General features: G+C 36.3%; 1 protein-coding gene across 13 annotated transcripts in view; it reads right to left on the bottom strand.

Annotated features, from left to right (window-relative positions):
• Positions 1–12,512, bottom strand: part of LOC139991413 (protein abrupt) — a 77,628-nt gene that overhangs the window by 57,846 nt on the left and 7,270 nt on the right. The window contains exon 1 of one of the 13 annotated variants that reach the window (XM_072011450.2): positions 4,668–5,528. The exons of the other annotated variants lie outside the window; for them this stretch is intronic. The gene's annotated coding sequence lies outside the window, so the exon portion shown is untranslated. Of the gene's footprint in view, positions 1–4,667; positions 5,529–12,512 lie in introns of those variants that run through there. 13 annotated transcript variants of the gene reach the window in all.

The raw sequence follows: 12,512 nt of genomic DNA, 5'->3' as shown, positions 1-12,512 counted from the left end.
GTGATATTTACGATTCCGTGAATTTACTTTATAACAGGCTCGACAAACATTAGAAAACGGCCGAGATATGTGCCAGATATCGACCGACATAATGGAACAACAACCAAACGACCAGACTCCGTAATTACTTTTCCACCTTTAATTGCAAAAAAAAAAGAATGCGATTTCACTGACAGAGATTCGATTACTCGTATCACTGTAAGATTAACGCTCTATAAACAGTCCAAGCAGTCGAATTGTATGTATTTTTCGAGTCCGACGCCGATCTCTTTTAAATTATAGAAGCGTGTAGCAAGTGTGCCAGCGCTGATCAGAAACATGCGAAGATACGAATTACGAGGATCACAAAGAAATCAAAGCTCGATCTGTGGCTGCAACGGTTTCAGGAAATCAAATAAAATATACGACTCGGTTGAAATACTTTCTAAACGATTGGGAACACGCAGAATCGTACAGCGCGGTATTCGCGTAATTTTTATCCGCTAATAGCCCCTCGGTTAGAATTCCGTTTCTCGAGGCGGATTTCAGAGGCGTGTACGCGCCGTTGAATCTGGAAATAAATGTGAAAAGGAAAAAAAAAAGAAAAAGAAAAAACAAGACCGATGCAATTCAGGCTGCAAACGATAAGTAAGCAACGCGACAGGAATCAAAAACGTAAGTACATACGCCTTCGAGCACTCGTGCATTATGAAACTAACATAATGACCAGAGGATTTCGCAAGCACATACCTAGAAAGCGTTACGAGGCGTGGAGTACGCGAGCTCTGCGTTATCTCAATTACGATATTGATATTAAATACGCATTTTCCTACGAGCCGTGCAGATTGCCACCCCGAGCACGGATTCGAAACTATTTAAGCAGACCAGCTGATCGACGTATAAGGTGTGTTGGAATTTTATAATTCGTTCGAGAAGACTTTAACGAAAACATCGACTAATTGCATTTGTCATAACATATTAGTAAAAATAACGTGAATGTAACGTAGTTGGAATTTGCCAGTGAAAACGTTCAATCTTGATACGTTCTTTAAATTATTTTCGACGATTCGTGTTTTCCTATCCGTAGAAAATTTTCCAAGTTTGAGAAAAATAGTCAAGACTGAGATCAATATTTACGTCGAGAATCAATGGCAAAGCTCCAGATTCTAATAACATTCTAATTTGCATTGATTTTGTATGATTTATAATAATTAAAAATATTTCGTTATGTTAAAGTAATATCTATATAGTTTTTAGTTCGATACTAAGCATTACGTTTGTTGCGCATTGCTTCTGTTTTGAATATTGGGAAAAAACTCGAAATTAATCCACAATAACGTACCACATTACTCTAGATCATGCAACGCGTGTTGATACACTAAACTTTCGTACGATATAGTCCTACTAGTATCTATAGCGCATAGTATTATATGCTATTAATAACTACGCGGGTTACACTTGCCCAGATATTTTTAAAAGAGTAAGCTAACGAGGTTTCGTACAAAACAAATGGAAGAAAATTTCTTAGAATTAAATGTAACATAAAACCGATGCAAATGATGTACTATGAGTAATACGATGGAAAATTACAAAGGAAATACCGATTAGTCTTATTCGAAGGAGCTCGTTCAATCACTTCAATTACCTCTTTAAACAAACCGACTCTGTTCATGTTTGTTTTCATGAGCGAAGCGATAAATTTCTGCATCTTTAATTTCGACTCAGTACATTTTGATTTCTTTAATAAAATATTCATGATGTTATACAACTTTTGTAAATTTATCAGTATTTACATTGCAGAAGAATTACATCCAATAGCTAAAATTGTTTTTTTAGGAATACTTAATTCCCATGCATCAATTTTCATAATATCGATTCTACAGTGCTGTGTTTCTAGAATGCATTATTATTAATAATGCGGTGAGTATCGCAATTTTCATTTTTAACATGGACCCAAAACGCTCGATAAGATAAAATTATGCGTAACATACGAACGATATAAGTCACATATTCACCACGAGCAGTAATGGAAAATTCGAAATCCTCGCTGATGTTATTTGAAGAAACTACTTCGACCATCTCAATTAACACCTTTAAATCAGAAACGATTCTCAGGCTTCTTCGTACGAACGTTTACGAACTCCGCACGAGTATTGAAATTTTTATCTTCATCGTCCATTTCAAAATACTCGATGTCTTTGGATCAGATGTTTCGCGCGTGCGAAATCGCGCGCTGCGTTCCACGTGTGCGTCATCCAACATATTCCATTATATCGTATGAATGAATCGCGCGTCCCTGAATACATTTCAACCGATCGATCGGGTTCGTCTGGTGTTGGCGCTTAAGCCGTTCCCTCCTCGCTTCCCGCTGTTACACGATTCTGCAAACGGTGTAAAAGCCTCGTACGGCTTTGCTGAAAATTCCGCCGCGTTTCCGACGCGGTAAATATTGAATGAGATAATTAAGGGCCCAGATGTTCGATTCGCGGACTCCAAACGAACACGTTAATTACTCGCCTTCGATCGATCGAAGTTCGAGAGTTGGAGCCAAACCCAGCCGAGTGGCAGGACCATTTTGTAATTCAGAATGCGTGCAGACAAAAGGAGACTTATTTTGACGTAAAAACACGTCGATCTGCATACTTCTGACGCGACAATGATTTATGAAGCTACTGACACGAGATCGACCGACTGAACCCGTCTCGACAGACAGAGACTTGAAACTCGGCGTCATTAGCGGTCGTTACTTAGCGCCCGCGGCTGGAATACTTCGATCTTTTTATGATACATCCGCGGTTACCGGATCCAGACCGTTGCCTGTTTTAATTAGAAGAAACGAATCATAATCATCGGTATATACGTCCGGTTTCATAAATATTCGCGCTCTGTGACGTTTTGAAACTTTCCAGGCACAGAATGATGGTTTTGCTGGAGGTAGAGACACACATCTATAGAAATACAACAGTAGTCATAGATGAGTATCTATTGAGTTGGCAACTAAGTGATTGTGGATTTTGTCATTAGGTGGTAATGACCATTTATACTTACTTATCATTTCATTGGTGACGCTATTTAACTTATTTGTAGAAATTTTTAATTCCTATATTTTGAATTAAAGTACATAAAAGATTCTTTTTTTTTTTCCATAAGTGAAAAAGCATTCTGAAACATAGAGTAAAAAGATGAAAATGCTGTATCCGATAATGAAAATCTAGTGAAATATCTTTCAAAGAAAAACAGCATTACTATCGAATTAAAACATGTCAATACGAAGCGTTAAACTTTCACCACCGTTACGCACAGTCGTTGTTATACACCGTAACGCCTTTTTGTCTCTATTTCTCGTTTGGTTTATTTCTTCTCTTTTTTATCTAAAGTGTTTGCACGGACAAGACACGATACGCGCGGGCGATAAATCAAAAGATACAACGTTTAAATATTTTATTCGTGGAGAGAAAAAAATTTCGCCGAACCGAATCAAGGACGTCGGGCGCGTAACTTCCTCGAAACCGCGGTTCGTTTTATTATTCCACGGGGCGATCGTAAAGCTCATTGCAGTGCGGCGCAACGCGTTTATAATCGCGAGTCAACAACGCCTATCGCATTACTTGCTGCGACCACGCACAGTACTTTTTCAATACTTTATTACATTTCTCGTTGCCACGCACGAGAGCACGCCTCCTCCCTCGCGAGTTTCCGCGAATCTTTTTTCATTCATCGATAAAGGAAGAATATTTTTCTACGTTATTATCCTGTTCCTTCGGTGATCTTGATTATATGCGACGAGGATGCAATTAAAAATCTCGTCTTGTTTTATGTCGCCGACAAATTACGATTTTTAAATTGAAAAACTTCTAGACACGTATTGTTTCTGCGTTAACGTATGCAAATGCGACGTGAAATTGCGAACTGTTTGCAACACCTTTGGATCATTTGCATGTGCAGTCGATTTAATATGATGCAGTGTAATTGCAAGTCAATAAACCTTATCGCGTTACTGTTTATGGAATATCCTTTCTCTCTTCTGGAGCTTTTTTTCTTTTTTTTTTTTTTTCTTTTGAGTTATTCCTTTTTGAATGTTTGAAATATGTTATAAGACATTTATTGATCCTTAAAAACGGTATCAGCTTTGATCACTTATACAATTTCAAAAGACAAATTGAGTCTTTTTAATTATCTATTTCTTTTAGATATATATATAGTAGATTAAAAATTGAATACCGTTAAGTAATGTTCGATATTCAGATGTCGTACTGTAATATGATTGTAATATGATTGATGTAATTTAATTATTAACGCAGGCATCTGGAAAGATATCTCCATTTGTATCGATACATAATTTTTACCATATTTGCGCCAGTACGATCTAATTAATTTCGAAATTAATTGCTTGAAAGATATCAAACCCATATGTGTTGTTTCATCATTCTTCGGCTTAAATATGCCATCAAAAGATACAATATATTCAAAACCCACGTTCTTGAGTATACGAACTCATTTGGCAAATAAATTCAGTTTGTCATAGTCACATATACGTGTATTATTTTTCCCAAAAAGATAAAAAAAACAAGTTTCTCTTCCCGGTTCCAACGAACGATTTCAAAACTAAACAAATCGGTGAAAAGACAAAAAAAAAAAAAGAAAACAACAGATAACAAACTTAAGATACAAAGTTTTCTTGCACCTACCTAAATTTAATCAACGGAGCGTAAGATAAGGAATGCGCGGCGGCAGTAGATAATTCCTGTCACCGATCAGACACGATCGTTCGCGTAAACAACTCGCGGTATTGCAACTTTTCCCTGATAATCCTCAAAGAGAACAATAACACGCAATCACCAATGATTCTACCTTTCCTAACTCAAGGTGGTCAAGAGAAGTGCACCACTCCCATTAACACGACCAGCACGTGAACGCAAATTGATTTCGAAAAAGTGTTGAACGTCGATGATTTGCATATGCGTTGAATTTCGCGCAACGCAATAGGCGGGCGGCAATATTTCGCGCGTGCAACGTAATTACGCCGAACGAAGACGAGGGTCACTGAGTGTAATAATTGAATGACGATTGCCCGGATAGCATAATAATCAGCCCATCGCCAACCAAAATGACTTTCACCACGCGCCGGACTCCATAGCGACGCGACGCCTGAAACACGGGGCGTGTACTCCTCGGTTAATGTTCAAACCAGCGTGTACACGAACCGAAACCCGCCATTTAGCCAGCTCGATGACACTTTCTTCTCCTGGCGAACCTTGTACTTTCTACACGTACAACCATTTTACGTCGCAAAATTACTTTCGCCTGTCAGTTTGGAAACGCGACGAATATATTAGACTTCTCTTTTCGAGAGCGAAACTATGTCGTTCTGCTTGGTAATTACGCTTAATTCGAAGATATCGGAGGGGAGAAATTTAACATGCAGTGGTCCTTAACCTTTTAACAGACAGATTTCTTTTCAATTTTGTATCCGAGCACGAACCGAGTGAGATTTCTTACGCCTTCTTGTAAACATTGTAACAGTGTTTTCTATGTTCACAATGGTGTACGAAATACTTTTATCAAGATAAAGAAAACAAAAGCGAAAGATAGAATATAACGTAAATCATATCGCATTCAATTTCAAATTTTCCATCCAAGAATGTGCAAACCTTTATACATAAATTCATACTTGTAAATATAGTAATACATTTTCTACGTTGTCGGTGTATATACAAGGTATACAAAATATTTTTACCACTATGAAGAAAGAATAGCGAAGCTTTTTTTACCAAAATAAGGAGACAGATCATTCTGCTTTGGATATTAATATTCAGTATGTACATATAGCAAAGCGACATCCTCCATATAAGATACAATTTCGATTCACAAAGATCAATGAATAACGCAATGAGACAGACAAGCGAGCATTAAAAAGTTAATAATACGCGTGTTTTTCTAATTTCCTGTTCACCGTGGACTTTTCCACACTTGCGCCGCAAATTAGAGATTGCGTGATCATACTTATCAGCAGACTTCCATCCACTCAAAGAGTCGCGGCGGTTCAGACTATATCTACCTGACTGTGTCGTATTTACAGGTATTTCTTTGATCGTTCTCTACGAAACGCCAGGTTGACGACCCTTTGATAACCAAGCGTGTTCTCGCAGCGATCGTGGATTTCGAACCATCCAAGTAGGAAGCATTTAGCAATCGACGCGTTAATGAGATCTCCGCACCGAAAGCTCTGTGCGTCTTCGTCGTACAAATTGACCATATTTCTATCTCTCTTCTCTACAAAGTTAACGTTTGATGGTTATTTAGTTCTTGGAACACCAACATGACGAACGAAACTCGTCAATGATAAATGAAACACAAAATTCCAAACCAAATAATCACAAAATAGATACAGTGACTCACAGAAGTATCCGAACACTTAAAGAAGCCTCTCGTGAATTTATTATCTGTGTTACACGAAATATTTTGATATTTATTAACATTGGGACTGGGAGACGACTGTCGTAATCACATTGGAAAAATTTGAAAGAAATCTGAAAATGTGTACATGAGCTACAAGATATTTAATGCAAATACATCTTTTGCAAAGGTAACAAAAATATTTAAACAGTCAACTAACTAATATTATGATTGTATTGCATAACTATATTATATTAACAAGACCTAGTATTCAATGTAACCATACTTAACATTGATTATATGTTTAAGGTAACTATTTGTGACGTAGACTAATTTTATACTAAGTATTACTGTTTGTAGTAAATATTTTGTAAATTGTATATACATTTTTAAGGTCGTTACAAATTTCATCAATATAATCCAGAGATCCAGAATAAATATTTTGTGGAAAAATCTCGTTGAATATAAATTTATTTTTACTTAAGAAATGAAGACCAATTACAATAAATCTTAAAGAAACTCCTCAAAGAATAAAATGTTAAAAAAATATTAAGCTATACTTGTTCTGATTACGAATAATCGTAATAAAAGATAAAAATTTTTTGCTATTACAGGTAATCATTAGCGATTACCTGTATGTATTTTATTTTGGTTACGAATAATCATTCTAGATGACGGGAATTCAATTTTGATTATTAGTAACCATTATCAATGGCCCGAATTTTATTTTGGCTACCGATAACTGATATCGACTACGAATATTTTATCCGATTAAATTCGATTTGCGAATTGTCATTTTACATTACTGGCAATTAGCATAGCAATACAAGCGCTACTAAAAATTTTGCACAATATCTTTTATTTTATTCTTTGTTTCATATATTTTCATACCGTCTTTTATCTTTTTTCGCTCAATAAAATATGCATAAGTTTCACAATCCATATTTTTATGTCAATAAATATAGACTGATTATAAGTAATGTTAACGACTGTCAATAGTCAAATATAACCAAAAAATAGTTTTGCCATCGATAATAGTTAGCGATAATCAACATAAAATTCAAGTCGTCAATAATGGTTACTCGTAACCAAAAAAATTCCTATCATTTATATTGGTTACTGTTAACCAAAATTAGATTTCCGCCATCGATAATGGTTATTCGCAACCAAAGTAAAATTCCCGTTATCGATAATGATTATCACTAATGAAAAAGCTTTTGCTCATATATAATGATTATTACTAACCAAAATACTCTAATTCAAAATACTCATTCTCATACAATAACTTTCAATGTCTGTCTTACAATAGTTACGATGTCTGGTATAATCACAGTTGAGTCTTACTATAGCGCTAGTGAAATTTCAAAATGTTTTACAATATATCGATAATAATCTTCTGTGAAATAACGTTTGAATACTTTCATAGACCACTGTATATCTATATATTTTTTCCTCGAAATAAAGGAAGATTGAATATAGACGTGTTACTATTGGTTTTACGTACAAAGACAAAAAAAATATGACGATCATAGAGAGAAGAGGCACGATCGGCATAGAAAAAGCTGGTGATGCAGCACAATGCTCCGTGCGTGTACGTAAATAACGCGAGCGCTGTTATCTCGTCGGCTCCCTGCAATATGGAACGCGTTATCTGCCAGTCGGCTACAGAATATTGCGTTTTTATCGCGAAACCGCGGGATTTGCGTGGCGCGGAGGGGCAATGAGCGGGGACAGATACGGGAGATCGGTAGTAAAGATCGATTACACGTTGCGTCGAACGCATCTACGACGATTTTTCATTCCAGACGAGTGATGATTCGTCGACGCAACGCAGTTACGTCGAACAATCCGCCTCTTTTCCTTCTTTCTAACGTGTTGTGTATTTTCGAATGTTTAACGATAATTTTTTTTTTATCGAGATCGGTAACATGATTGACCCAAAGACGATATACGAGCGAGATCTTTTTACGTGTAATTAAAATGACGAATGACAATCTGTTTAACTCGGCTGACAAATGCATTTTTTTTTTTTTTTTTTTTTTGGAACGATAATTCGCAGGACTGATAATGCTTTATCTAAATAATCGTTAATACTGTACGCCGTTTATTGTTTGGCAGAGTAAATATCAGAAAATTTATACGAACAATTGATCTCTGATTGGCACAGGTAGAGTCATAAATGTATACGTTACTTCGAAACGAGATATTTTGGAATTAAAAAGTATAAAAAATATTCTGCTTACATATCATTAAAATTACTTGTATAAGCTTATTCTTTTTACATAACACAATACTCTGACCTTGTACGTTTTATGCTATTAAAACACCCAACAAAATCCCTATCTATCCTTTTACTGTATTTTACTTATTTTTACTGTAGTCGTAAAAAGATTTCAACACAATCCGAATATTTAATTCTAGAACGTACTACCAGGAATGAATGCAATTTTATCGAAATAATAAACTCAACATCAGCAAGCAAACGTCGATATCTACGAAATCCATCGCGACAAAAATAATTACATTTCCCCCACCTGATATCGTACGTGTGATCGTTTATCAAACGATTAACGAAGTACGCAGATAAAGTTAGAAGTTGAAACCCCGATCGATTACCTGGCACACTACGACGCAGAGACGATTTATTCATCGCGAGTCTATGTATCGACCATCAAATGTGTTTATATTCGAAAAATTCTTTTTATTCGCTACGCATCAGTAATTTATCGTACTTAGTTCGATTCTCAAGGCCAAGTGACTGGTTAATTTCGTCGATTAGCCAATTCCCCCATAATCGTTTATTCCTCTAACATCCTAAGCTATTTTTCGTATAACCTTAACATTTCCATTTTTAATTTCACGAAAACAAGACAGAAGGAGAAGACGTAAAGTCTTGTCTTGTGAATAATTGATTATAGTCAAAAGATAATACATACACAATATCCTTATTATTAAAAGTAACAGCGAATATTTATGGATTTATTGTAAAAGCGTAGATATGCACAAAATTCTTATACCTAATATGGAAAAATATATGAAATATCCAGAGATATATTTTTATTTCAGAAATTAATAACGCGCGATAGTAGATGAAAAGTAAAAAAGTCGTCACCACCTGCAATGATTGCAGATGGAATTACGAGAATATAGATATTAAAACGAAATTCACCGGTGATAGCTTTCAGCGATCAATATTTAGAAGCATACAGATTTCCCTGCTAGAAACCAATTTTCACAGACGAAAAATTGTTGTCGCAAGACTACATATATGCCGCCAAGCAGTGAACTAAATCGCGATTTAACCGGTCATTCCTACGACAGTCTATCCGTTTCTCTGCAGCGTAATCTGCTCGTAAAACGTAATCGTTGTCGATTATTAGCCGCACGAGCGATTTTTCCGCGGTGAGAAAAAGCGTGGCAGCGAGGTAACGACCGACCAGGGTAGATAACGTGGTCGCAATATTTATTCACGAGCAGGAAATGCACGCACGTGCCCGACGATAGATCGATCCTAGAGATGGAAGGAACACACTGGCGCGCGTACAAACCCACACAGACGAAGTTTGATAGATCTCAAGACGAGTCGAGAGATTGGCTACGCGTAGCAGGAATGCCGCGAATTTGAGGTGTGGCGTACACTCTCGATCCTTCCACTCTCTTCAGAAAGGATACCTCTTCCTCCTCCGCTTTCCGTGGCCAACCTACTCGCCACTAGTCGTGACTGCTATTATGATCAGGGTTTAGATTCATCCGCTACGTCAATCGTGTTCGATATCTCTATCGATCGCGACAGATCAAAAACCGTTATGCCGCTGTCGTGCAAGATCTCAAGGACGGATAGGAAAAAGCTACAAGAGATCCAGAAGCAAGAAAAGCGAATGATTTGTGTTCATCGAGGAGATGGTAAAAAGCGATCGAAGTTTTGTTAAGGTTTCGTGTTCTACAGGTTTTGCTCGACAGTTTCTTGGCTGCCGAGGCTTCGATGGAGAATGGAATTTTCATACTGAAATTTTTCACGAAGATTTACCCAGGATATGTATAAGATTACAGATTTTGCAATTCCTCAAACCTGGCAGAACCAAGTAATTGAAGATTCTATCGGTGGATTGAATATCCAGGTGTATTTGTAGGCTTTATCTTCGTAGCTAGGTATAAAGTTAAATCGATTTCGTTCTATCGACGGGAAGACTAATTGTGGAAAAATATGAGAAATCGTGTATGCATCACGATAAGGAAACAGATAGTTGCCAGTTTGTTATCTGCATTGTATTAGGCGAGAAAATTGCCCCTGATAACGAAATGCTTTGTTCGGCCTACGGAAATAAATCGTTTCAACTTTATTGGGGACTACATATATATATATATATATTGTCGCTATAATATTGCATTTTTATAATAATTAATTAGATGTATGTGTATTAAATTTCATATTTTTTGTGATAGATATCTCTATAATTATGAAAATAAAATGCCAAACTTGAACAAGAAGTGTGTGCAAATATTTTTGTTGCAGTCACTATATATAAATAAATATATATATATATTTATAATACGATTATAAAATACAGAATATATCGAAATAAAAAGGACCTTTTAGACGAATGATTATAATTTGGCTATCGGGAAATTTTCTTCGTGGAATTACCCTTATTATACGATGTAAAGAATTAGCATACATCATGGGCGAGGTTCCTACTTCGGAGAATATTCAAAGTAGCGTTGTGCAAAGTAGCATGGCAGGAATGTTTGCAGTCGAAAGGCATCGCGTTCCTAAATATTGAAATGTATTCGCGAGCGGAGAGTAAGAATGCGCGATTTTCTTCGAGAGCTCGGAAGATCTGACGTCACAACTTAAATATTAAAAAGGAATATCCGCCCGGAGGACGAGGAAACGGGACGTACGATGAATGAAACGTTCGTCGAACGTCCTTGATTTTATTTCGTGGCGTGTCGTTTCCTACGCTGGTGGCAGGAATCGATCGGTGAAAGTTTTTGTCGGTTAAATGAAAGTGAAAACAGGATTTTCACGCGGTGGGTGTGCCGCGAGCATACTTTTACGGATGCATGTGGTACGGAGTCGAAGGAAAACCCATAACGTTTGGATCGTATTACATGGAGCTCTATTCATCGAAAGTCCTCGAAATGGACAGAACACAGACCATGCGAGAGTGGCAAACGAGAAAATATCCAGAGAATCATGAATGAAGAGGAGGAAGAAGCTCTACGTATGGCATACTCCGGTTACCAGACGAAACGCATCGAGAACGTGAAGTTTTTCATAAAATCGTAAGGAAAGCGTACAGCTCCCGGGCAAGCGTTCCATTTGTGCTCGAAAATAAACACTCCGTAGACCCTTACATCCTGACCCTTCTTAGAAAACAGACTGATGAGAATTTCTTTTCCTTCGTCCGGTTAAATCTATATGTTCTGGACATTTGCACGAATTTCTGTAGAAGATTTGTCGAGTTTCTTAATAAAATGAAATATTTCAAGCTTATAACTATTCGATGTTTAAATTGAATAATCGTGCTGAATATAATTTTTGTTTTATTTCCTTCTTCAATTATTATTCAGCATCAATGACGTTGTAAATTAAAGAAATATTATCTAAAAATCTCCAATTTAGAATCCAAACGACGCCTCATTATGTCAGCAGATCTTTGATAATATTCGCGTCTATCCGTATATTTTAGAATACCACATATCTTTGATTGTTTACAGATTATAATATATAGTCTATAGTCTATAGTTCGTTATATCGTTTATGCAAAATTATTGAATTCCTATACCTAATACTTGGCGTGTATCATTAGGAAACTGGATGCTATTATTTTATAGAAAGTCATTTTGACTTCGACAAGATGGGACAACTGAAGTTCTCCCTTTGTCAGTAAACTCTTCACAGCTACTCAGAGAAACTAAAAGAATGTACCTGAAATAATCGCTACATGAATTCACAATTTACTAAGAAAAAAAGAACAGAATCTTAGAATTCGAAAAACCCAAAGAAAAATAGTAAAGTCGAAAGATCATAAAATAAAATATTGCAATTAAAAAATCTTGAAACGAAATCCTAAAAGTCCTATCGTCAAAATCCTATCGCTCAAAAAATATCTCCACTATTTTCATCCCCCTTA

Source organism: Bombus fervidus, chromosome 10 (assembly GCF_041682495.2).
Source record: "Bombus fervidus isolate BK054 chromosome 10, iyBomFerv1, whole genome shotgun sequence".
Lineage (NCBI taxonomy): Eukaryota > Metazoa > Arthropoda > Insecta > Hymenoptera > Apidae > Bombus > Bombus fervidus.
This window is presented reverse-complemented; position numbering and strand designations above follow the sequence as displayed.